This window comes from Lepidochelys kempii, chromosome 1 (genome assembly GCF_965140265.1).
Source record: "Lepidochelys kempii isolate rLepKem1 chromosome 1, rLepKem1.hap2, whole genome shotgun sequence".
Taxonomy (NCBI): Eukaryota; Metazoa; Chordata; order Testudines; family Cheloniidae; genus Lepidochelys; species Lepidochelys kempii.
In genome coordinates, this window is record NC_133256.1 from 119,694,271 (window position 1) to 119,720,400 (window position 26,130).

The following is a 26,130-nucleotide window of genomic DNA, read 5'->3' on the forward strand; positions in this document are numbered from 1 at the left end:
GTCGTCTTATGAATGGGTCATAAAAATTTTTAATTTGTACTTATCCATCTTGTGGGGGTAGGCTTATAAATGAACAGGCTTATGATTGAGTATATATGGTACTCAGAGTTAATGCTGAGTCTTTTAAAGCTGTGTTACTGTGGTTCAATAGATAAAAATGGTCAGATCATTAATTTAGTACAGAATACCATCTTCGGGTACTTTGAAATGAAATAATAAAAGGAACCATTAGGATCATCTAGTCCAACCTTCAACACAGGGCATAGAACGTCATCTGTAATTCCTGCCTCAAGTACACAACTTCTGGTGCAGCTAGAGCAAATCATTCAGAAAAACATCCAATCTTGATTTAAAGATGCCAAGGGATGGAAAATCCATCACATTCCTTGGTAAATTGTCACTAAGTAGACCGCATTTATCTAGGCTATGTTTACACTAACGAACTTACAGTGGCACAGCTGCACCGATGCAGTTGTAAGATCGCTTGTGTAAACCACTCTATACAGATGGGAGACCTCTCCCATCAACATAATTAAACCACTCTCAAGAAGTGGTGGTAGCTACGTTGGCAGGAGAGAGTCTCCTGTTAACATAGCGTTGTCCACATCAGCGCTTCTGTCAGAGGGTTTTTCCCCCCCACACCCCTGAGCAACATAGATTATATTGCCAAAAGTACTAGTGTAGACATATCCTTAGTCTCACACTGCATGCCAAATTTTTCAAGACCAGATTTTTTTTCCATTTTTTCCCTTCCCCATTCTGAACTCTAGGGTACAGATGTGGGGACCTGCATGAAAGACCCCCTAAAGCTTATTCTTACCAGCTTAGGTTAAAACTTCAAGGTACAAAATTTGCCTTGTCCTTGAACCCCATGCTGCCACCACCAAGCGTGTTAAACAAAGACCAGGGAAAGAGCCCACTTGGAGATGTCTTCCCCACAAAATATCCCCCCAAGCCTTACACCCCCTTTCCTGGGGAAGGCTTGACAGAAATCCTCACCAATTTGCATAGGTGAACACAGACCCAAACCTTGGATCTTAAGAACAATGAAAAAGCAATCAGGATCTTCAAAGAAGAATTTTAATTAAAGAAAAAGAATCAGCTCTGTAAAATCAGGATGGTAAATACCTTACAGGGTAATCAGATTCAAAACATAGAGAATCCCTCTAGGCAAAACCTTAAATTACAAAAAGACACAAAAACAGGAATATACATTCCATTCAGCACAACCTATTTTACCAGCCATTTAACAAAAGGAAATCTAACGCATTTCTAGCTAGATTACTTACTAACTTAACAGAAGTTCTGAGGAGTTATGAAGAGCATTCCTGATCTGTTCCCGGCAAAAGCAACAATAAGTACCTGCAATTATTTCATAATCTTTAATATTGTTAGCACACAGATTCACTTAATAAAGATGATTTCTCTCTGGTAATATATATACTCTGTATTCTTAGGTGCCATCACATCTATTCCAGTAAAAGATTAGTTACTCACAAGTGGAACTGTGACCTCTAAGCTATGCAAACCACATGAAAATTTGTCTTAAAACTTTATTCAACCATGTAGCTTGTGTGGCACATGAAACAAAGCTACTACTTTACTGAACACTTCCGACAACTACTCTGACACCCATGGCATGCGACTGGGACTAGGAAATTAAAATTACAAGCAACAGTGTGCCACATTATTATTTTATGTTAGAATATGAATTTAAAAAAATGCATCATATGAAAGCACATGAATTGCTCAATCTGGAAAGGAATAAATGGAGGTGATTGCAATGTTTACAATTTTCCTGGAAGCAGAGGATACTGCAGAGAATCCGAAACAAGCAAAGTTCTCCACACACTAAAAGTGGCAGGTCCAGAGACATTTCAGCAGTAGCACGAAGAGGATTACAAGCTACTAAATCAGTCATTAAAGAATTTAAACACTACTGTGACCAAAACAGGAATATCAGGTATCTAACAAAGTGGCTGGCAACCTGAAAAGATAAACAGCAATCTGCAAAGCCATACCATGCATATCAAGTTAACATACATAATGAAACGAAGGAAGAGAATACCTCTCTGTCTGAGAACATCCAGAATTCTAACAATGTACTAAGAGAAGTACCGTAAATTCACCCAGTCACTGAACATTTATGATCATAATTAAAAGTAAGAGGGTAACAAGAGGGTAACTCCTAGATAGCCCAGTTATGACTGAGACCCTACCATGTTAGGCATTGTACAAAACAGAAAGTTCCTGCCCCTCGGAATTTACAATCTAAAAAGAAAAGACAAAGCAGGAGAAGTGGGGACAAAGACAATTTTCCTAAGGTCACACAGACTGTGGCAGAGCCTGGAACAGAACCCAGGTGTCCTGACTCGCTGTCCCTGACCCATTGTCTTCCAACATTCACCACCACCAACAGCAGATGGAATCTGTCTCAGCAGCTGAACAGGCCACTGTAGAAGATCTTTGAGAAGTACACCTCTACCCCCGATATAATGCGGTCCGCGGGAGCCAAAAAATCTTACAGCATTATATGTGAAACTGTGTTATATCGAACTTGCTTTGGCCCCCCCGCTCCTTGTCCCCTGACCGCCCCCTTCAGAGACCCCCCATCCCTAATCACCGCCAGGACCCCACCCCCTACCCAACCCCCCTGCTCCCTGTCCCCTCAATGCCTTGCCCTGACAAGCACTCACCGGCAGTGGCGGGAGGCGGAGCAACGTGGCCCCAGCCCGCTCCACTCCACCAGCTCCCCGTCCCGGCGCTCCGCTTCCCACCACCGGTGAGTTGGGGGAGGTTGGGAAAAGGACGCCCCCCACACTCACCGGGGGCGGGAAGCGGAGTGCCGTGGCTGGGAGTTGGCAGAGTGGAGCAGGCTGGGGCCAGGCTGCTCTGCTTCCCGCCACTGCCGGTGGGGGATGGGGGGGGGGAAATCGCTTCCCCCAAGGCCCCTCCGCCGAGCGACACAGCTGGAGCCAGGGTGAGGGAAGCAGAGCGGGCTGCTCCCGGCCCCCCACTAATCACCCAGGCCACTCTGGGCCTGCAGGGCCCCCAAAAGTGCCCCCCCATAGCTCCTGCCTCCCAGACCTGGAGTGGGGGAGGGGGGAGAAGAGGCCTACTTTACCATGTAGTATGTGAACCCGTGCTGTATTGGGTCACGTTATATTGCGGTAGAGGTGTAGCTACATGATCAGGAAACATCTGAGATTCAGAGTTCATAGTTATTGTCCAATAAGAAGCAGAATAATCCTGTCAAAGTAGTTCATGACATCCACATGACCGCCAGCTTAAGACACTCTATCTGTGTTTTACTAACTGGCACTTTTAGGTTTGGTTACCTGTTCCATTCTATTTTAAAAATGTCCAAGTAAGGGGGGAGACGGGGAGGGGTGGTGGTGAGGTAAGCTAAGCCCTGAATTCAGCGGACACAAACCCCTGGCAAGTGACAGGGGTCTAGACTTACATAACCCTGACCCATGTCATGTGACTGGAACAAAAACCCAAAGATTAGTTTTTTTACCAGCACTCCTCTGACACACATCTTTACTATAATAAGAAACAAAATGATGTCGTACAGGCTATGATAATGGACATTGCCAAAAAAATTGCTGTTTGGAACTGGTCCAAATAACTGAGAAGAAAACAGAGACTAGGTGTGTGAAGTAATATCTTTTATTGGAGCAACTTCTGTTGGAGAGAAAGACAAGCCTTTGAGCTTACACGGAGCTCTTCTTCAGGTCTGTGAAGTGTACTCAGGCCTGGTCTACTCTACAGAGTTAGGTCGATGCAAGGCAGCTCACACTGACCGAGTTGTGTACGTCTACACTGACTGCCTGGCTTGGCGAGCATATCTAGTAGCTGTCCATAGCTGAGTGCAATTGGCCTGTTGATCATGCTGGCTACATGCTACAGACGCACTCCTGCCTGGAATATACAAGAGATATTTTTCAGAGTAGCAGCCGTGTTAGTCTGTATCCGCAAAAAGAAAAGGAGTACTTGTGGCACCTTAGAGACTAAAAAATTTATTTTAGGCAACTAAGCCTAAAAGTGTCATTAGGAAAAACACCCTCATTCAAAGATGCTGGAAGGTGAGCACCTAATTCCATGAAAGGCTGAGTCAGGTCCAGAAAGCCTTGAAGGATTTACAAGTCCAATGGGTGGGACATCAGCATGCTCTTCAGCATTAGAGCAATCTGCAGGCTGCTCAAGCCTCCATTTTGAGCTCCTCAGTGACAATGGGAACAATCATTAATGAAAATGTGACACTGTCCAAGAAATGCCAACAACTTGGGCAAAAAGTAGGGGAATTAGAGAAAGAATTAAAAACATTTCATCTGTCCTTTGAGTTTTACTGCAGGAGAACCAGGGATGGAAACAGGCAGCCTCCCATGGTCACTGCAATCAAACCTTTGCTGAATTACAAATGCAGTTGCAAGTAGGGGTAAGATGGCTTCCATTATAGGTTCCCATGCAACAGAGTCCTCATCCTCCTTCTCCTCAGAGGAATGACAATGAGGGAGATTTATATCCCTCATATTATGATTATGAATGTGATTTATGGCATGATGTTCCAGATCAGAGAGATTGTCACCCTAATTCAGTCAAGCTTCAGAGGGGTAGCTGTGTTTGCCACTTTTACAGATCCAGACTAAGAGTCTTGTGGCACCTTATAGACTAACAGACATATTGGAGCATGAGCTTTCATGGGTGAATACCCACTTTGTCGGAAAGCTCATGCTCCAATACGTCTTTTAGTCTAAAAGATGCCACAAGACTCTTTGCCTAATTCAGTGGTTCTCAGCCTCGCCAATCAGCACACAGCTGTGGCCCATGTGACATCCTTGGGGCCATACAGGTAGTACTGGATGCGGCCCACAATGGTAAATAGGTTGAGAACCATTTCCCTAATCCAATGGTCCCTGTCACTAGAAGCCATCATGTCAGGTGGAGACCCACTGAGGGGGGCAATCAAAATGGTGACAGCGAAGAAGTGGTAAATGAGACTACTTCACTTTTTCCTGAACAAATCTGAGCCATTGTTCCATCCATGGGACCTGTAACAAGAGCTGGCTTCCAAACTGGGAAAGAGAAGCTAAAATAAATGAATGGACAAATCAAGATTTTTGTTTAGTGGTTGCGGTTTCACTGACACCCAATCTCAAATCAGATATTCCCACTGAGATTATAGGTAAGCATCTAGATGAGAAACCACAATTAAGAGAAGCTAAAAATAATCTAGTGCCACACTCTTAGGGGGAACTAATTTGTAGAATACAAAACAAAGGGAGAATAAGAGCCCTCAGGATTTTGAAGCTCAGGATTTTGGGGAGGTTATGATTTAATCTTCCCAGATGCCAACTGTGATAATCTGGTCTACAAATGTTAATAGTAGGATTCCATCCTGATTTTAGGAATAGGATTGCCTTGGTGGTCAATGCAAACAATACCCAGGGCAAAATCCTCAATGCTGCCAAGCATGCATATGGAGCATAGCAGGATAGCTCGGCTAGGCAGGATTTAAAGACAAAAGGAAAAACAAGATCTGTTGTGACCATTCAAGGGAGAAAGGAAGGAGAGGAAAAGGGCCTCAGAGATAAACAGGGATAAAGGAAAAGATCAAAAGAGGCCTTCTTATTTCGAGTTAAGGGACCGTTAAAAATAAATACATTTTTTATATGTATGTATGTATATGTATGAAGATGTCAAGGAAAGAATTCCATATTGGAAGTTAATGATGTCACTTTGTAAAAATGAGTACATAGCACCTGGAAAGACTTTTTCTAAATCTGTACCTGTTTAGATAGAACCTTGGGTGGTGTCCCAGGACTGAAGCCTAGTGCTCCCTGTCCACAATAGGACAACATGCTCCACCAACTCATAGGGGTTCCCTTATCCTGGGATTCCTGTGGGCGCCCCAATGTTAAAATCATGATAGGCAATACAAAATGTTAGTGGATACCAGGGTGTCAAACAGTATCTTACCTGTAGAACCAAGTGCACACTGGGTCCTTAAAATCAAGGAGATATGAATTGGATAGCTACACTGGTCAACCCTCTTTATACCTTTTAAAGGTAAAATTCCAATAATAATAATATCTGGGGCGCAAACCGACACAAAATTTGGCAAACAAAATTTGGAAGATGATATTGGGATTCTTGGGAGTGACACCCATGATTATAAGACACACATTTCGTGGATTAGAAAAGGAATAGAAACTAATCCTGATTCAAGGGATTCTCTTACTACATGAGAACCATCAATGAATCCATCCCAGTGCCTCAAGTAGAACCCTCCCATGGGACCAATTAATAAGACAATTCCATAAATTGTGGGCTACACATAAACAAGACTGTGGAAAGCTCAGTGGAGAAGTGCAAATTGTGGGAAGTGATCCTCCACCGAAAAATAGCATAAATACCCTCAGGAGGCAGACAAGGCAGTTACTCAAATTATTAAGTCCTTAGTGGACCAAAGGATACTAGTTCACACAACTAACAAAAATAATTCTCCTCTTTGGCTAGTCCATAAACTGGATGGTTCCTAGAGGTTAACCATTGCTTATCGAGCACTGAATCAATGGATTCCTGAAGTTGCCCTCTCAGGTAGCATCCTGTCAAGATCTATTAGAACGAGTAACTGACAGAAAGAAGTAGTTTTCTGTTTTTGATTTAACTAATGGCTTCTGGTCTGTCCTTGTGGCCCCAGAAAGCCAATATAAGTTTGCTTTCATGCACAAAGGTCAACAGTTTACACAAACCCTACTTCTTCATGGATTTAATAACGCTCACATTATTTCATGCAGCCATAACCAAGTTTCTGGCTCCTCTTTTAGAAACTGATCAGGTATTGGTACATGATGATAATATATTAGTTGCCTCAGAAACTGAGGAAGCACACAGAGAAGGCCTAACTTGGTTGTTTAAACTGCTGACTGAGACAGGGTTAAAATTAAGGTTCAGATAGGCAGGAATAAAGTATCCTTCCTGGGAACTGAAATTGGCCCTGATAGCAGACAGCCCCTTCAGGAACAAGTCCAAGGTATCTTAGACCTCCCAGTACTCTGAACATGAGTTGAGATCCTTTCTGAGATTTGCAAAATTCAATAGGGAATTTATTCCAGCATTTGCTGAAATTGCTAAACCGCTGTATAGGCTTCTCAAGAAGGGAGAAATTTGGGAATGGAAGTCTAAAACACCATCAAGCAGTCCATGGCTTAACATCAAAAAGTGCCCAGATAGCTGCACCAGCACATCCTAACCTACAAAAACCTTTTATTTTGAAGTAGGAGCTTCAACTACAGCTCTTTCTGCTGTGTTAATGCAGCTTCAGTTAGGCAAGGATAAACCTATCACCTATGCTTCCCTGCTTCCTAGCTGAGTGGAAGAAAGATTTTCTGCAAGCAAAAAACAAGTTGAGCAGTGTATTGGGCCATTCAATATTTTGAATCTCTTACAGAGTTAAACACACAGTCCTTAGGACTCTTCACACCCTTCTAAAATATCTTTTCTCTGGGCAAATTAAAGATGGACAGGTATCAAATTCTTGGCTGGCACACTGGACTTTAGCTTTAATGGATTCAGATTTGCAGGTAAAGACCCTGCCTGGACCATCTAAAACTGCTTTAGGTTTATTGGTAGGTGGGAACCCCCATGAGTGCCCACTTCTTCAACTGAGCACTCGAAAGAAATATCTTTCTGAGGCTCCAAATGGGATGAGAAAGCTTTTTGAACTAAAATGTATTCAGGTGTGGTTTACAGATGGTTGATCATACCACATTGATGGAAGAGCCTACACTGGTTTTGCACTTATAGATCCTGTCAATTAGACAGTGATTGCAAGCAAATGTAATATACATTTGGCTCAGTAAGCTGAATTGGGTGAAGTGAGTTTTGGAAAATGTTTCCTTAGAAGAAGATCTGTACTTGTGTTCTGATTCTCAATGGGTGTGCATGGCTCTAGCTGACTGGCTTTCAGAATGGGAGGAAAATGCTATGTGTAATTCAGATGGTAAACCTGTACCACTCACTGATTTATATCTGTATACAGTTACCCTTTTAAAAAGCAGAAGAGATGAAACTTTAATTGGCAAAGTAAAAGCTCATCAAAAGCATGTTCCATTCTGCTGGGGGTCCTATCAGGCTGATTTTGAAGCTAAACAGGGAGCATTAAATGTACCCTGCTGGCAATCTCCACAACAAAGTGTTGTAGCAAGAACTCAAACACCAGTCAGAAAATACAGTCTTGCTGAAATGCAGAACAAAATCTCTCTATGAAATCTCTCTTTAAAAAAAGATGAGGGAGGAATTCCTCTTCGAATACTACCTGAAGGGGGTGGTCTACTCATAGCAAAGCCACAAAGCCAGCGGATGTGAGTAATGCCTAAACACTTACAAAATGACATCATGTATCTTGCATGTGATCAAGAGGGGCACCAGAGCATTGCTCATTCAACTGAATGTCTATTGCAAACAGCTTGGTGGTTTTGATATTGACCAATATGTCAGAAATTGCTTGCAGTGTGATTCTGTCAACGCAGCTCAGGGAAGAAGCAAGATTCCCTTAACAAACCCAGAGGCTATATGGTCCATACATTAAGGTGCAAGTCGATTATACTGGGCCCTTACCTACCACACCTAGAGGAAATAAATACCTCTTGGTAAGTGGATACTTTCACAAAATGGATTGAAGTTTCATAGTTATCTGCCAATTATAGTGTTTCAGTCACAACATGTATGTCACATAGCCACAGTATACCACCTGTCGCAAAAAGAAAAAAAAAACTCCTCCATCATTCAGAAAGCACAATAGATAAGTTTGTGATAAGAACCAGCATATTACAAAAAGGTAATTGATGAAAAAATTTCCCTGTTTGTTTATGCAACAAACTCCCCTTTCCGTATGATTGAGAACCCACACTTCATTAACATGGTTCAGTCATTAAGACCAGGATAGAATCCACCCAAAAGAGCAGATGTCACAGGCAAATTGCAGGATAAAGTGTATGAAAGAGAATTTGAGCAGTGTGCAAAAGGTCTAGAGGGTAAAATTGTTAACCTGAGTCCTGATGGGCAGAGCAATGTTCACAACGATCCCGTTGTATGTGCTTGTGTGACAACAGAAGAAGGGAATGTCTTCCTTACAGAAACAACTGATACATCAGGAAACGCGCACACAGCAGAATACTTACAAGTAGTAGCAGTAAAAGCTATAACAAAATTTTAAAAAAAATTCAAATGTTTAGTACACAGCTTGGTCACAATGCTGCAAATGTATCCAAGATGAGAAGAAATTATTTAGAAGAGAGTCCCAACCTAATAACATACGGTTGCAGTGCTCATTTGATGCACCTCCTAGCCAAAGAGTTCAGTGTTCCAGAAATAAACGCTAATGTTGTTGAAATGGCAAAATACTTCCGTAACAACCACTTTGCAGCAACTGCTCTGAAAAAAGTGGGAGGAACCAAACTAACTCTCCCACAAGACATGCAATGGAACTCAGCAGTGGACTGTTTTGAGCACTGTATCAAGAACTGGCCTAATCTGACGACAGTTTGTGAACAAAATCGTGAAAAAAAGAGATGGCACTGTCACTGCCAAAGTTCTCAACATTGGGCTTAAGAGAAATGTTGAACACATGCTGAGCTAAGGGTGAACCATTCAAGAAATATATGTTTGCTGATGGTGTTTTAAAGAAAGTCACACCAGTGAACTGGTGGAAGTCACGTAAGCACTTGGATTCAGAGACTGTTGAAGTGCTAATCTCACTTTTAACAGCAGTATCTTCTTCTGCTGGTCTAGAAAGAATATCTTCTCCCTTTGGACTAATTCATTCCAAATTGAGAAATCGTTTGGGACCTGAAAAAGCAGGAAAGCTTGTTTTTCTTTTCCAGATTATGAACGAACAGGAAAATGAAAGTGAAGATGACGGAGTTAGCTGCAGAACTATTTTAGTTAAAAAAACAAAACACAAAAACAAACCTGATTTTAAAAAACTTGAATGTTTAACTAAATTCAAAAATTCATATGCTTATTTTGTTAAAATATTATATGTTTGCTGTTGAAGAAAAAAAATCCAGAATACATAATGTTATTGTTTTAGTTAAACAAAACAATTTAAATGTCTGACTGGTGATATTCTCCTCCTAATACAGCATGGAAAGAAAATCCTCCAAATATTAATGATTAACCTGTTGAACTGGAGATAGTTCACCTCCCAATGACTTCATAAATATCTGCTTCCATTACCTTTGGTAAATGAAATAACCAATCAATCATTCATTTGCTAATATAGCTGTAAAGCTAATCTGAAAAGTTTTCAAAATAAATCACTTTAAAAATGTATACTGTGTACCTTCTAAAAATGAAATTTACATCTAACTCCGAGTTGTGAAGAATATGTATGAAGGTTATACCAACCAACAAGAATGCACTTTTATGTAGAAATCCATGATTAAATAGAGTCTTCCTGACTAGTGATTTAAATCAAATCCACCCTGCACGTAACCATTACAAGGCACATGCGTAACTCAGGATAAATAGGAGGGTGTTAAGAGCTTCTCTGTGTGGTGGAGTAGTGATGAGACTCTAAACAGGAAAAAAAAAAAAAAAAAGATGCATTTGCCTGCAGCCGGTATGCCTCGCTGGACCACCCAGCAGGAAGTGAGACTGTCTACCTACTTCTATTGTAGTTTTCAATAAATGGTTAAAATCCACCCAGTTTCTCTTGAATCGACTGAATTGCTCTGGCAGAAAGGCAGTTCATAACAACAGTGACACACAACTTGCAGGATCATGCAAAACAAAATAGTTGCATGGAACTTTATATTCCTACATGTACAGCAGTCACCACACGATCCTTACCAGGCTACAAAAAGAGCAGGGCCAGGTGGAGCATACCACAAAACCACACACTACTCTGGTTCACTATCTTTCAAAGCCTCCCTGAGCTGTATAGGTCCATGTTGAGCTCTTCTAGTAGCCCTTGTTACCTGGATGTTAAAATTCAGCAGACAGCCACTCCACCTCCACCTCGGTGGAAAAATCTTTCCCCCTTTGTTTCACATATATTATGCAGGACACAGAAGGCAGCTCTAATCGTTGGGATATTTTTCTCACTGGAGGTCCAATCTTGTGAGTAAACAACGTCAGTGACCCTTCAGACGACCAAAAGCACATTCAACTGTCATTCTGCATCTGCTGAGCTGGTAGCTGAATGGTTCCTTGGTGCTGTCAAGGTGGCTGGAGTTGGACTTTGTGACCTAGGGGAAGGCTGGGCCCCCCAGGATCTCTACCACTGGGTGGGAATGTTGAAATGCCAGTAATCTGCTGGTCAGGAAAGCAAGTCCCTGCTTATAGTTTCTGAACAGTCCTATATTCTTAAAGATGTATGGGTCATGTTTCTTCTCTAACAAGCCCACACTGATGTTGGTGAGGAATCCTCAGTGATCCATGAATGATTGCATAACCACAGAAAAATAGCCCTTTTTGTTGATGTACTCAGTGGAGAGGTGGCCTGGTGGCAAAATAGGGATGTGTGCGCAGTCTATCGCTCCACTGCAGTTCAGGAACACTACTGCTGCAAATCCATTGACTAGGTCCTGTGCATTACCCAGAGTCACAGTCTTGCATAGCTGGAGGCGATTAATGGCCCTGAAAAACTTGCATCAAAACTGCCCCTGCGGTCCATTTCCCGACTCCAAACTGATTCCCGACTGACCAGTAGCAAACTGGTGTTGCAAGTTTCCACAGTGCCATCACCACTCACTTCTCCACTGTTCGTGTAGCTCTCATTTTGGTGTCTCTGTGCTAGTGGGTTGGGATGAGCTCAGCACAGATCAAGAAATGTGGCCTTGTGTGTCCAAAAGTTCTGCAGCCACTGCTCATCATCCCAAACTTGTATTTGATGCCATCCCACCAGAGTTTGTTTCTCAGGCCCGGAAGCAGTGCGCCACTGTCTAGAGCTGCTCTGTGAACGCCACCAACAACCCAGAATTGGTTCTTGTTATGCCCCACAGCCATCCATCCTCCAAGGAAGGCCGTTCCCCATTAATTTGGTTCTTCTTGTGGCTCTGCAAATGCTCCAGGATTGTGCGCCCTGTGCTTGTAACACTCATGACAATAGTGCAGAGCTGTGCAGGCTCCATGCTTCTCTCAGAGATGGTGGACAGCAAGAAGGACTGCGTCGGTTTGTGGGATTTTGAAAAAAAAGTGTAAGAATAGTGGGCTAACAATGTATGTAAACATGTAGCAATACTTTTAAAATGATTTGGATGAAAGCTGCAATATGTTTGGCTGAAAAGTCTAAAGCCACGTCTACGCTACAATGTCTGACATAGCTGCAGCACTGTAGCTATGCTGGCATAACCTTGTAGTGTAGATGCAGCCTATCACAATGGAAGGGTTTCTTCCATTATGATAGGAATGCCATCTCCCTGAGTGACAGTAGCTAAGTTGACAGAACCTATCAACCTAGCTGCATCTACATTGGGGGTTAAGTTGGCACAGCTATGGCACTTGGAATGTGGATTTTTTACACCCCTGAGCACTGTGGCTATACCAACCTAAATTTTAACTGCAGACCAGGCCTTACAATCCATGTAGTTATAATGACAGCGAATGCACGTATCAAGACTATAAAGCCTCTTTCACCCACCAAGGAAAATCCAAGTTATCTGTTCAGATGAGTATCAGAAGTTTCTCTTAAAACACATTTTCTGCCCCCCTCTGACTCCACCCCGTGCCCAAGTAAAAAAAGAGCAGGATGCTTCAAAGAAGTGGTTGGCTCACCCCTCTTGCCTCTGCCACTGAAGTGAGGATTTAAAGACATCACCAATATAGCTCCACAGTTGAGCATTTGCAGTTCTTCCTCTGAAATTCTCCACTATTCTGCAAAGAGGGTGGGAAAGGTGGAAGGAGGTAGTAGAAAAAACTGAAGCAGGTGACACCATCCCTACTTCCCTCAAACCATGGGGTTTGTAAAACTGATAAGGGGAAGCAGGCTCAACTTATTAAAAAAAAAAAAGGTTGATAGTTAAAAAGAAGATATTTATATTGAATCAACTGGCCTTTTCCTCCAGTTGATATGAAATGCTTTTTATAGATAGTTTGGGAGAAAGTCTTAGGGGAGCCTCAAAGAGAAGCAGATCACTACTTCCTTTAAGTCTACCCCGGGAAAAAATGTTCTTCATTCTAATGAATCTATTGTCTTACGCTATTTCATTTATATTGTTTAATCAATAAGCCATTTTATCCTTTATTCCCTGCTCCACAATCCATCCCCCACATAGTTCTTCCTCCTCTTCACATGAAAGTCATCCTCTCCCCACCTGCCAATATGAGTTAACACTCTCGCATCTACAGATCTATTAATTCACACATGAGTAGGGCCCTACCAAATTCATGACCATGAAATCTGGTCTCCCCCATGAAATCTGGTCTTGTGTGCTTTTACTCTATACTATACCAATTTCACAGGGCAGACCAGCACCTCTCAACTTGGGTACCTGACCCGAAAGCCTGTTGCAAGGGTGGCATCGTATGATATTGCCACCCTTACTTCTGTGCTGCCTTCAGAACTGGGCAGTCGGAGAGCGGCGGCTGTTGACCGGATGCCCAGCTCGGAAGGCAGTGCCCCACAGCAGCAGCACAGAAGTAAGGGTGGCAATATCATACCATGCTACCCTTACTTTTGCGCTGCTGCATTCAGAGCTGGGTGGCTGGAGAGTGGTGGCTGCTGGCCAATGGCCCACCTCTGCAGGCAGCAGGGCAGAAGTCAGGGTGGCATGGTATGATATTGCCATCCTCCCTTCTGTGCTGCAGCTGTCTTCAGAACTGGGCTCCCTGCCAGCAGCCACCACTCTCCAGCTGTCCTGCTCTGAAGGCAGCACCATCACCAGCAGCACCACAGAAGTAAGAGTTGCAGTACCACAACCCCACCCACCACAACCCCCGCACACACAACTCCTTCTTGGGTCAGGACTCTACAATTACAACACTTTGAAATTTCAGATTTAAATAGCTGAAATAATGAAATTTATGATTTTTTAAATCCTGTGACTGTGAAATTGACTAAAAAGGACGGTAAATTTGGTAAAGTAAATTTGGATGGTAAATTTGGTACATGAGCATATGTAAGTACTGCTCTCTCCCTGACCAAGTTCTTTCTGTCTTGATCATTACTTAAAGATAGGAAACAAAGGTAGGAATCAATGGTCAGTTTTCAGAATGGAGAGAGGTAAACAGTGTGTCCTCTAGGGATCTGTACTGGGCCCAGTCCTATTCAACAAATTCATAAATGATCTGGAAGAAGGGGTAAACAGTGAGGTGGCAAAATTTGCAGATGATACAAAACTACTCAAGATAGTTAAGTCCCAGGCAGACTGCGAAGAGCTACAAAAGGATCTCTCAAAACTGGGCAACAAAGTGGCAGATGAAATTCAATGTTCATAAATACAAAGTAATGCATATGGAAAACATAATCCCAACTATACATATAAAATGGAATACATACATAATTTTAGCTGTTACCACTCAAGAAAGAGATCTTGCAGACATTGTGGATAGTTCTCTGAAAACATCCACTCAATGTGCAGCGGCAGTCAAAAAACGTGAACAGAATGTTGGGAATCAACAAGAAAAGGATAGATAATAGGACAGAAAACATTATATTGCCTCTATATAAATCCATGGTACACCCACATTTTGAATACTGCTTGCAAATGTGGCTGCCCCATCTCAAGAAAGATATATTGGAATTGGAAAAGGTACAGAAAAGAGCAACAAAAATGATTAGAGGTATGGAACAACTGCCATATGAGGAGAGATTAATAAGACTGGGACTTTTCAGCTTGGAAGAGAGACAACAAAGGAGGGATACGATAGAGGTCAATAAAATTATGATCGGTGTGGAGAAAATAAGGAAGTGTTCCACTCCTCATAACACAAGAACTAGGGGTCATCAAATTAAATTAATAGGCAGCAGGTTTAAAACAAACAAAAGGAAGTATTTTTTCACACAACGCACAGTCAACCTGTGGAACTCCTTGCCAGAGGCTGTTGTAAAGGCCAAGACTATAATTAAAAAAAAATAACTAGATAAATTCATGGAGGACAGATCCATCAATGGCTATTAGCCTAGATGGGCATGAATGGTACCCCTAGCCTGTTTGCCAGAAGCTGGGAGTAGGCAACAGGGGATGGATCACTTGATGATTACATGTTCTGTTCATTCCCTCTTGGGCACCTAGCATTGGTCACTGTTGAAAGACAGGATACTGGGCTAGATGGACCTTTGGTCTGACCCAGTATGGCAATTCTTATGTACTAATTCTCAACCAGGGTTCATTTCTCACATTTGCTTCCTTCAATCCCGCTTCCATGCCACTGAGTGTGTCTCAGGAACCTGAAAGCTTCCTCTATTTCAAATCTATCCTTCCCATGTCTAGTACTGTCATCTTCCAAAAAAGTTATTTCTACTTCATTTAGTCCCTTACCTACACAACACCAGACACCTGTTTACTACCTTTGACTCCCTGCTCAAGCTTTTGTGAATGCAAGATTTCTGTTTCTCCAGAATTTCACTGATTTATTTATTTATTTTATTTTAAGAGAATTCCTGTTAAGGTTAGAGGGAGTGGCCCTTGTTTAATGCTTCCCTCTCCTTTCTTGTTGCAGAATCAGGAGGTAGGATCTGGGAAACATCTCATCCATGACAGCACAAGGAGGTAACCCTTGTTGCACAAGAAGAGACATAAAACATTAAGGGTATTTCTATGCTACAATGAAACACTCGCAGCTGGCCCATAGCCCTGCAAGCCCCAGCAGCTGCCCAGGCTGCGGTGCTATTAAATTGCAGTGTAAATGTTTGGGACTGGGCTGGAATCTCAGAACCCAGCTTCCAGCTCGATCTTGAACGGCTATAGTGCAATTTTACAGCCTTGCAACCTGAGACCTGTGAGTGCGGATTAGCTGACAGAGGCCAGCCATGGGTGTTTTACTGCAGTGTAGACATACAGTAAAGCATTGGCAGTTCTCTCCAAATCCACCTCAGGAGATCTAGCTACTAAGTGCACAAGCATCCCTGGAGAAAAGCGTGGACCAGTTTCATAGCTATGAGGAAAATCAAACACCTAAACTTTCCCACACTCAGCCCCCTACAAAAATGTTTCACTGCCTCCTTTGTTATAAAGAATCCATTTATGTGAAAGTAACCAGTTTGAATATCATCATACCTTCTCCTGCACTCTCCTGTTCCAAGTATGTGTATGGAAGATCCCAAATCCCTGCTCCATGAAAGGCAGGGAGAGAAAAAGAGGATCAATGGAACCCCTTTCCATTCACCTTTGAACCCAGAGGGCCTGTAGAGAGGTGGTGGAAAGAAAATCAAGAGACTCAGGATAAGATTTTCAGAATTGTTGAGCATCAGCAAGTCCAATTAACATAAATGGGAAATGCAGGTGCCCAGGACCTCTGAAAATCAGGCCCTTAGTGCATAGGCAGTTTCATTACATGTAGGCCAAAAGCAGAAAGCATGACCAAGGACTACCACACACCAAAGAAGCACAAGTACGTGTTTTCCATGGACCCTATGCGGAAATATGTTGCCTGTCTACTTACATGAATCATCTACTAGGAGGGAACTACACATGGACCTACTCCTACCAGCTGGTGATGATAGGAAAGACTTATTCCTTCATGAGAATTTACGTTAACTCATTATGAACCTCATTTATTTATTACAGACCCAATCCCATTAGTACTCAGCTTCCTCAATTTTTATTGATAATGTTTTTGAGAGATGGGAGGGAGAGAAGAAAAGTGAAGCTATAGTTTGTGTATGCTTTTACATAAACAGTTTACATTTATATACTTTACACTGTCTTTAATAGCAGGATGTCAAAATAATGTACATAAATTAATCACATCTCAGAATACCCTAATAAGTTAGATAAATATTACATCTATTTTACAAATAAGTAAACAGATGAGAAAATATATTTGCAACGCAGAAGAGATGTGGTTCCTCATCAACTAGACTTCTTGACTTTTATGCATTCAAAACACTACATTTCAGCAGTGTAGAAGTTTAATACAGAACAGAGGTTGATAAAAATGCATTGAAGGTGTCATGTCCAAAGGATTATTGAAGATGCTAAACAAGCAAACAGCACTAAAATATCCCACCTACAGCATCATGATGCACTGTACATCAACACTTAAATTGTTAAAATAAAAGCAATGACTTTAAACTGTACAGAACTGCATATCAAGTATCTCAACTATCCAGAATATTGGTTAAATGGGGCATTCATGTTATTAATAAGTATAAATTAAGCTATTAAATTCTTTACACATCCCACAAAGCCTGTTGTGATACATAACAGGCAAGAAAACTTTGCTGATGCAGAGAAGTGATCAATACCTCTCCTTTATTATAACAAAAAAATGAAGCTGGAAAAATTGAGCCATATGCAAGATGCACAACTTTTCAGGGTTCTATGAACTGAAAATGCAATGGGACTGTATTGGTTTAGTTGACATGGTGGTTGAAACTCCAACAGCTTGTCTACACTAGTAACACTAGCAGGGAGTTGTTATGGTGGGAAAATTTAGACGATAACCCAGTGTTGATAAATCTATTAAGGTCTTGCAATAGCATTATGATCATGCTTTCTAACTTTTTAAAAAGTGAGCATTGTTTTTTTGTTTGTTTTTGTTTTTTTTAAAGTCAGAGTTCTACTAAATAGCTTCTGAAATCAACCAAAGTGCTACTACTATTTTTTTAAAACTTTGCATGCTAAAAATGTAGTTTTAATTAACTTAAGAAACATCTATCTTAGCTAACAAGTTCTGTAATAAGTTTCAGCCCAACATAATATAAAACAGACAGCTCTTTAGCCTTCTGAAAATAGTCATTATAACAGGACAAGTTAGGTCATGTGACAATTTGTGTCAATTTGTATTTGACAAACCTTAAATATTTTTAAAAGGCCAATTTAATACTACCTACCAATGTTTTTCTTCCATTAGTTAACTAAAATCCACAAAAACTGCCAATCAGAAGGAACATCACTGACATTTGCCTCTTAGCAACAGCAGCAATAAGCAGAATGAGTTTTAAACATAAACTTGTGTAAATTTTTAAAAGAAAGAGAGGTACGAAGCTGGAATTTTCACAGGAGCTGGATTTATCCTGTGGAACTCACTCCCACAAAAGGTGGTAATGACCATGAACCTCACCATTTTCAGAGCTAAATACAAAACAAATTTCCTCAACCTAACTTTCCCTCTATAACTTCTTTTTTCAAAGACGGAGGAGCACAAAACCCATTCACACTAAAATCAAAACCAAAAATAAATTTTAAGCAAATCAAATTATTTCTCTTAAAGCCTAGGAATGAAGATTCATGTTTTTACTTAAATATTGGTAAAAGTCAAAAAAGCAAACAATGTTGGGAATCACTGGGAAAGGGACAGATAGATAAGACAGAAAATATCATATTGCCTCAATATAAATGCATGGTATTCTTGAATACTGTGGGCAGATCTGGTCACCCCATCTCAAAAAAGATATATTGGAATTGGAAAACGTACAGAAAAGGGCAACAAAATAATTAGTGGTATGGAACAGCTTCCATATGAGGAGAGATAAATAAGACTGGGAGTTTTCAGCTTGGAAAAGAGACGACTAAGGGGGGGATACGACAGAGGTCTATAAAAACACGACCGGTGCGGCGAAAGTAAATAAGGAAGTGTTATTTACTCCTTCTCATAACACAAGAACTAGGGGTCACCAAATGAAATTAATAGGCACAGGTTTAAAACAAACAAAAGGAAGTATTTCTTCACATAACGCACGGTCAACCTGTGGAACTCTTTGCCAGAGGTTGTTGTGAAGGCTAAGGGCTTGGCTACACTTGTGAGTTACAGCGCAATAAAGGAGCCCTGGGCGCACTAGCTCACTACCCGTCCACGCTGGCAAGGCACATAGAGCGCTCTGACTCTGTGACTACAGCGCTGCTGGTACTCCACCTCGGCGAGTGGAATAACGCTTGCTGCGCCCTCACTGGAGCACCGCGGTGCCAGTGTGAACGAGGTGTTGCTTTACTGCGCTCTGATCAGCCTCTGGAAACGTCCCATAATCCCCTTAAGTCAAGTGGCCACTCTTGTCATTGTTGGGAATCGGCTGTAGGAATGCGGAAATGCCCTTTGAAAGCTCTGTTTCTGACAGCCGGCTGCTTATCTGCTCCGAGACAAAGCAAGCCATTAGTGTGGAATGCTGTTAGAGAGGGGGGGGAAGGGGGGGGTTCTGCTGCTGTCTGAACTTACAAGACAGCATGCTGACATGCCCTCAGCCTCCCAAAAACCCACTCTCCCCCCAAACATACACATATCACACTCCCTCTAACACTCCACCCCACCCTCCCCCTTTGAAAAGCACATTGCAGCCACTTGCATGCTGGGACAGCGGCCCATAATGCACTGCTCCCAATGCCGCTGCAATGGCCGCAAATGTGGCCACGCCAGTGCGCTTGAAGTTGTCAGTGTGGATGGACTGCAGCAATTTCCCTACTGCGCTCCGCGAAGGCTGGTTTAACTCAAAGCACTCCACATCTGCAAGTGTAGCCATGCCCTAAGACTAAAAGAGGATTCAAGAAAGAACTAGGTAAGTTCACGGAGGGTAGATCCATCAGTGGCTATTGCCCAGAATGGGCAGGGATGCAAAACCATGCTCTGAAGTGTCCCAAGCCTCTGTTTGCCAGAAGCCGGGAACACGCAACACAGAATGGACCACTTGATTATCTATTCTGTTGACTCCCTCTGAAGCACCTGGCATTGGATGCTGGCAGAAGACAGGCTACTGGGCTAGATGACCATTGGTGTGACCCAGTACAGCCATTCTTATTTATTTTGAAATTCTTGGGAGGTACTCATATTGTAGTGATGGAAAACACAAGAGTAGAGAGAGCAAGGATCTTCTTTTAACTTCCAGTGTGATAAATCGTGCCATATATTACCTAATACTGTGATAACTACTTGTTCTAAGACTGGTTTATGTTGTATCAGTTGACACAAAATTACAGTTGTTCTGACTGAGATGTGCAGCTAAAAGTGACCAAAACTAGGAATAATCAAAATCTGAATATACAGATAAGTCAATATGATGGATGTTATGTGAGAAAGTTATTCAAATTAATTTTAATACACATTTTAGAGATTTAATTTACAAGATGAATATGGTTACAGTTCACAAACACTAACAAACACTAACTTTCATAGTATTATAAAGTGATAGAATCTGTATCTTTAAACCTGTTTCCCAGCTTTTTTGCTTTTTCAGTGCACATGATATATTAAATTATTTGTTCTGGTAGCACACAAAATGTGCTAGCCACTTTTCATTAAAATAAAATAAAAAACAAGGTCTCTGCCCTAAAACTGACTTTTTGCCACAGATACAGTAGGTTTGATGTCCTGCATCAAATAAGACTTCGAATCTGGAAAACTGATCCTTGCAGGCCCTTGCATCTGTAAAGAGTCCCACAGAAGTCCATACACACAGGGCCTTCTTGCAAGTCTCAGATCACAAGAATGGTGCCTAGAACACATTTCCCGCCCAAAGATGCTTAGAACCCAGCGGCAGTGTGGATATTACACAGAAAGTGAAGGAAAGCTTTCCTTAACAGTAACAACCCTAACAAGATAGTGTTTATAGTTTCCATATGCTTACAACTAATCAATTTAATAAAAACATTTCCACAGCTCCAGCATTTCCCTCAGCCACTGGTACAACTTCAGAACATACTACTTATGTTATAACTTGAGACATGATCAGAAAGAGTCCAAGGAGCACATTCCAGCCAATATATTTGTTTTTTGATGCTAAATACTGGCACAAGAAGCAGTAAAATCCTGCAATCAACATTAACTAAATAAAGTGAACTGAAGAGCAGCTTGTTTACAGCTCAGGAAGTCCAACTCTTCAACCAGGATGACATATTACACAAGCAAGTCAGCTTGCCCCCTTGAATAGACTACCACATTTATATGGCCCCCATCACAGTAGCATGTGAACACCTCCTAATCTTTAATATTTGTAACTCTCAACACAGTATGAGATAAGGAAGTACTATTACCCGCACTTTAAAGAACTAAGGCACAGTCTATAAAGTCTTTTGGAACCCGCAGCAGCAAGCCTTTTGGCCTGGGTTCACAGACTCAGGTTAGCGCGGCTCCTGCTAGTGCTCTGAAAGTAACTGTGTAGACAGTGCTTTGAAGTTGTGGCTCAGGGTGGAGGCCAGGGTTTCAAAACCCCAGCTCCGGCCCACACCACAACTTCAAAGCCCTGTCTACACAACTATTTTTAAAGCACCGGAGTGAGCCCTGCTAGCCCAAGCCCATTGCCCTGGACTCGGAAGCTGGCTCCTGTGGGTTCTAAAACGCCGTGTAGACCTACCTAGAGAGGCTAAGTGACGTGTCCAAGGTCACACAGGAAGCTGGTGACAGAGCAGGGACTTGACGTCTCCCCAGCGAATGCCCAAAGCACTGGTCAGGCTTCCTCTCCACCCCCTTCTCTCAAAGCCGTAGCCCCATGTTAACGAGACCTCCCACACCGCGTGCACCAGAGACAGGAGGCCGCTCACACCATGTACCTTGCCCCGTGGGCACCTCCCCGCAAAGAGCGGAGGCCCCACCAGCACCTGCCCGCTGCCTCGGAGATCACCACTGACCCCCATCTCCGGGCACCTGGGCAGCCGCCCCGCGCTCTCCATCCCCGCCCCGGCACCGGAGGCCCCCCGCCCGCAAACCTCAGCGGCGAAACCGAAACCGTCCCAGTCGGGACACGCCGGCGGGCGGGCGGGCCGCGCCTGGGCCCGTCGGCGCCTGTCTCCGGGCCGGGCTGAGCCGCCCCCTAACCCCCGCGTACGGACCTGCGCGCTGCGGCCTGCTCCCCGGCGCGGCCCTGACGCTCTCGCTGCTGCTGCTGCTGCTGCCGCCGCCGCCCGGGCTCATGCGGGGCCCGCGCTGCTCTCGGGGCGGGGGAGGCGGCGCCGCTGCCTGTGCCGGGCCGGGCTGCGGCGAGGGGACGGGGCTGCGGCCTCGGCGGGGTCCGGAGGGCGGCGGGTGCAGGCGAGGGCGGCGGTCGGTCGGTCGGGGAGGTGGGCAGGGCCCGCTTTGCGCCTCTCTCACCCCGAACCCAGCGCCACCATCTTGGGAGAAACACGAATATCGGCGCGGCGCAGCCTCGGAGGACTCGCGGGCATAGCAGGGTATCCCGGCATGCACCGCGCTCGAGATCAGGGCGCGCTACTTTCCGCCCGGAACCATAGAGGTCCCACCTTTCCCAATGGGCGGGGCGCGGAGGCAGCCGAGGGTCCCGGCGCGGATGCCGTCGGCACGCAGCGGTTAGGCGGCCGCGCGCGCTGGCGGCCATGTTGGGGTCGGACAGTTCCCTCCCGGCCCCTGGAGTCACCGTCACCATGGGGGGAGTTGGGCAACGGAGGACGGGGGAAGGGGAGTTAGCCAAGCCCAAGGGTTCGGTCTCGAGCCAGGCCCCGCCCCCGCCCTCCCCCCGCACGCAGTCCAGAGAGGGGTGTAAAAGCCATGGGCTTGTGTCAGCGCTCCGGGGCGGGGGGCGGGGGGAGGTCACACGCACACGCTGCACGAAGGGGCAGTAACAGGGTTGCACGGTCCAGCCCTCCCAAGCTAGGGGAGGCCAGGATTAGGGCTGCCCAACCCTGAACCTTAATTACCTGCCAACAGCAGAAATGCCAAATATTGTCTGCAGCTGTGGGAAATGAGTGGAAAAGCTCACGCAGAAGGGCCTCTGTGTCCCCTGCATTTCAAGTTCTGTGGTGGGGGGTGGGCCTCAATGTAGGAAAGCCAGGCGGGGGGATTGTGGACAAGCTAGGGAAATAGCAGGCGTTTAGGGAGCCTGAACCCAGTGCAGATTGACTGACACAAGCTACCATGGATGGGGGAAGCAGTGGGCCACATCTCTTATATCTTCTAAACCTCGTTGTACCACATTAGGGTGGCCCATACCTCATTTTAAGTAACCAAACCTTTTTTCACTGATTTTATCCTTAAGGTGATCTCTTGTCCCTTATTTTAAGATATATTGAAGTGTATCTATTTCTCTGAAAACATCTGCTCAGTGTGCAGTAGCAGTCTAAAAAGCTAACGGTGTTAGGAGCCATTAGGAAAGGGATGGATAAGCCAGAAAATACGATGCCACTATATAAATCCCAGTACGCCCACACATTGGATACTGCATGCAGTTCTGGTCGCTCCATCTCAAAAAAGATATATTGGAATTGGAAAAAGTACAAAAAAGGGCAACATAAATGATTAGGGGAATGGAACAACTTCCACGTCATAATAGATTAAAAATACTGGGACCATTCAATTTGGAAAACAGATGCCTAAGGGGGGATATGATAGAGGTCTATAAAGTCACAAATAGTTTGGGAAAAGTGAATAGGGAAGTGTAATTTACTCCTTCACATAACACAAGAACCAAGGGTCACCCAATGAAATTAATAGGCAGCAAGTTTAAAATAAACATAAGGAAGTACTTCACACAAAGCACAGTCAACCTGTGGAACTCATTGCTAGGGGATGTTAAGGCCAAAAGTATAACTGGGTTAAAAAAATTAGATAAGTTAATGGAGGATAGGTCCATAAATGACTATTAATCAAGATGGTCTGGATGTCCCTCATGGTATGTCAACACAGCAAAGAAAAACCCACACCAGGCCTACATTGCTATGTTAGACTTCCAGGCTCAGATTGGAGCCTGGGCTCTGGGACTCTGAGGGGGTCCTCCAGACAAACCCAAGTTTTTCTTCGCTGTCTAGACATAACCTAAGCCTCTGATTGCCAGAAGCTGGGACTGGACAACAGGAGATGGACACAGTTGCCAACTTTCAGGTGGTAAATAAGCACCCTGACTTTCACAATAAGCCAGAAATCAAGCTAATCCCATTTCAAAACAAGGCCAAAACAAGCCAATCCCTAAGAACCCCAACACTTGCTGTGACTCGATCCCCCCCGGCATGCAGTCTGGGACTGTGGTGGGCCTGCTATGCACCCCTGACTCTCCCCCCCTTACCTCTGCTTACCTGGAGCCGATCAAAAAAAAAGAAGCAACAAGCTACAAACCAAACAAGCAACAAGCTACAAACCAAACAAGCAACAAGCTACAAACTAGCCAACAAGCAACTCACAAGACAATTAAGCCAAAACCAAGTCCAATTTCTGCATTTTTTTCATGGGTTTGGCGTATCTGCAGATGGATCATTTGATAATGGCCCTGTTCTGTTCTTTGCTCTGAAGCATCTGGCACTGGCCACTGCTGGAAGACAGGATACTGGGCTAAGATGGACCATTAGTCTGAGCTAGCATGGCCGTTCTTATGTGTTAAAACTTATAACTACTATTTTAAACATTAAATTGAAACTTCTGATAATTGCATTGCATACTTGAGGGCAGTAGAAAGGTATACTTGAGAGAAAAATACATGATATGCTAAGGGAAATGCTGTGTCCCTAAAATGTCACTTAAAATAAAGCATTGTCTCTTATTTTTTGTGTGGTTTTCCCTTATTTCCATTTAACAACGGTGATCACCTTATACTAGACGTAATCTGAATGTATTAAGTTTAGGGATAAACATTCCATTTTTTGGCTCCTTGCTGTTTGAATGTATTTGTTCATAGCTATAGAGCTATGAGTTTTGCCATTGACTTGAGTGAAAGCAATCCTGGGGTCTTAGGCCCAGATCCACAAAGGGACTTGAGCATTGCAATGTTTTTGAGTGTCACAACTCCTAACTTTTAGGCCCTTAGAAACACTGCAATGCCACAAAACCTGAGTTAAGTGCCTAGACTTTTATACAACGCACGGGGAACCAGGTATCTAAGCTGTGGTCTACACTAGGACTTTAGGTCGAATTTAGCAGCATTAAATCGTTGTAAACCGGCACCCGTCCACACGATGAAGCCCTTTTTTTCGACTTAAAGGGCTCTTAAAATCGATTTCCTTACTCCACCCCTGACAAGTGGATTAGCGCTTAAATCGGCCTTGCTGGGTCAAATTTGGGGTACTGTGGACACAATTCGACGGTATTGGCCTCTGGGAGCTATCCCAGAGTGCTCCATTGTGACCACTCTGGACAGCACTCTCAACTCAGATGCACTGGCCAGGTAGACAGGAAAAGAACCGCGAACTTTTGAATCTCATTTCCTGTTTGGCCAGCGTGGCAAGCTGCAGGTGACCATGCAGAGCTCATCAGCAGAGGTGACCATGATGAAGTCCCAGAATTGCAAAAGAGTTCCAGCATGGACTGAACGGGAGGTACGGGATCTGATCGCTGTATGGGGAGAGGAATCCGTGCTATCAGAACTCCGTTTTCGAAATGCCAAAACCTCCCAGGGCGTGAAGGACAGAGGCCATAACAGGGACCTGAAGCAGTGCCGCGTGAAACTTAAGGAACTGAGGCAAGCCTACCTGAAAACCAGAGAGGCGAACGGCCGCTCCGGGTCAGAGCCCCTAACATGCTGCTTCTATGATGAGCTGCATGCCATTTTAGGGGGTTCAGCCACCACTACCCCAGCCGTGTTGTTTGACTCCTTCAATGGAGATGGAGGCAACATGGAAGCAGGTTTTGGGGACGAAGAAGATGATGATGATGAGGAGGTTGTAGATAGCTCACAGGAAGCAAGCGGAGAAACCAGTTTTCCCGACAGCCAGGAACTGTTTCTCACCCTGGACCTGGAGCCAGTACCCCCCGAACCCACCCAAGGCTGCCTCCTGGACCCGGCAGGCGGAGAAGGGACCTCCGGTGAGTGTACCTTTTAAAATACTATACATGGTTTAAAAGCAAGCATGTGAAAGGATTAATTTGCCCTGGCATTCGCGGCTCTCCTGGCTGTACTCCCAAAGCCTTTGCAAAAGGTTTCTGGGGAGGGCAGCCTTATTGCATCCTCCATGGTAGGACACTTTACCACTCCAGGCCAGTAACACGTACTCGGGAATCATTGTACAACAAAGCATTGCAGTGTATGTTTGCTGGCGTTCAAACAACATCCGTTCTTTATCTTTCTGTGTTATCCTCAGGAGAGTGAGATAT

At 43.8% G+C, this 26,130-nt stretch overlaps 1 protein-coding gene across 5 annotated transcripts in view; it reads right to left on the bottom strand.

The window, feature by feature from the left end:
* The window catches only part of UBE3A (ubiquitin protein ligase E3A), a 93,567-nt gene extending 71,615 nt beyond the window's left edge, over positions 1 to 21,952 (bottom strand). For 4 of the 5 annotated variants that reach the window (XM_073353037.1, XM_073353058.1, XM_073353018.1 and 1 more), the window contains exon 1: positions 21,930 to 21,952. The gene's annotated coding sequence lies outside the window, so the exon portion shown is untranslated. The remainder of the gene's footprint in view (positions 1 to 21,929) is intronic. The other variant, XM_073353027.1, reaches the window with a different exon arrangement.
* Positions 21,953 to 26,130: the final 4,178 nt, after the last annotated feature.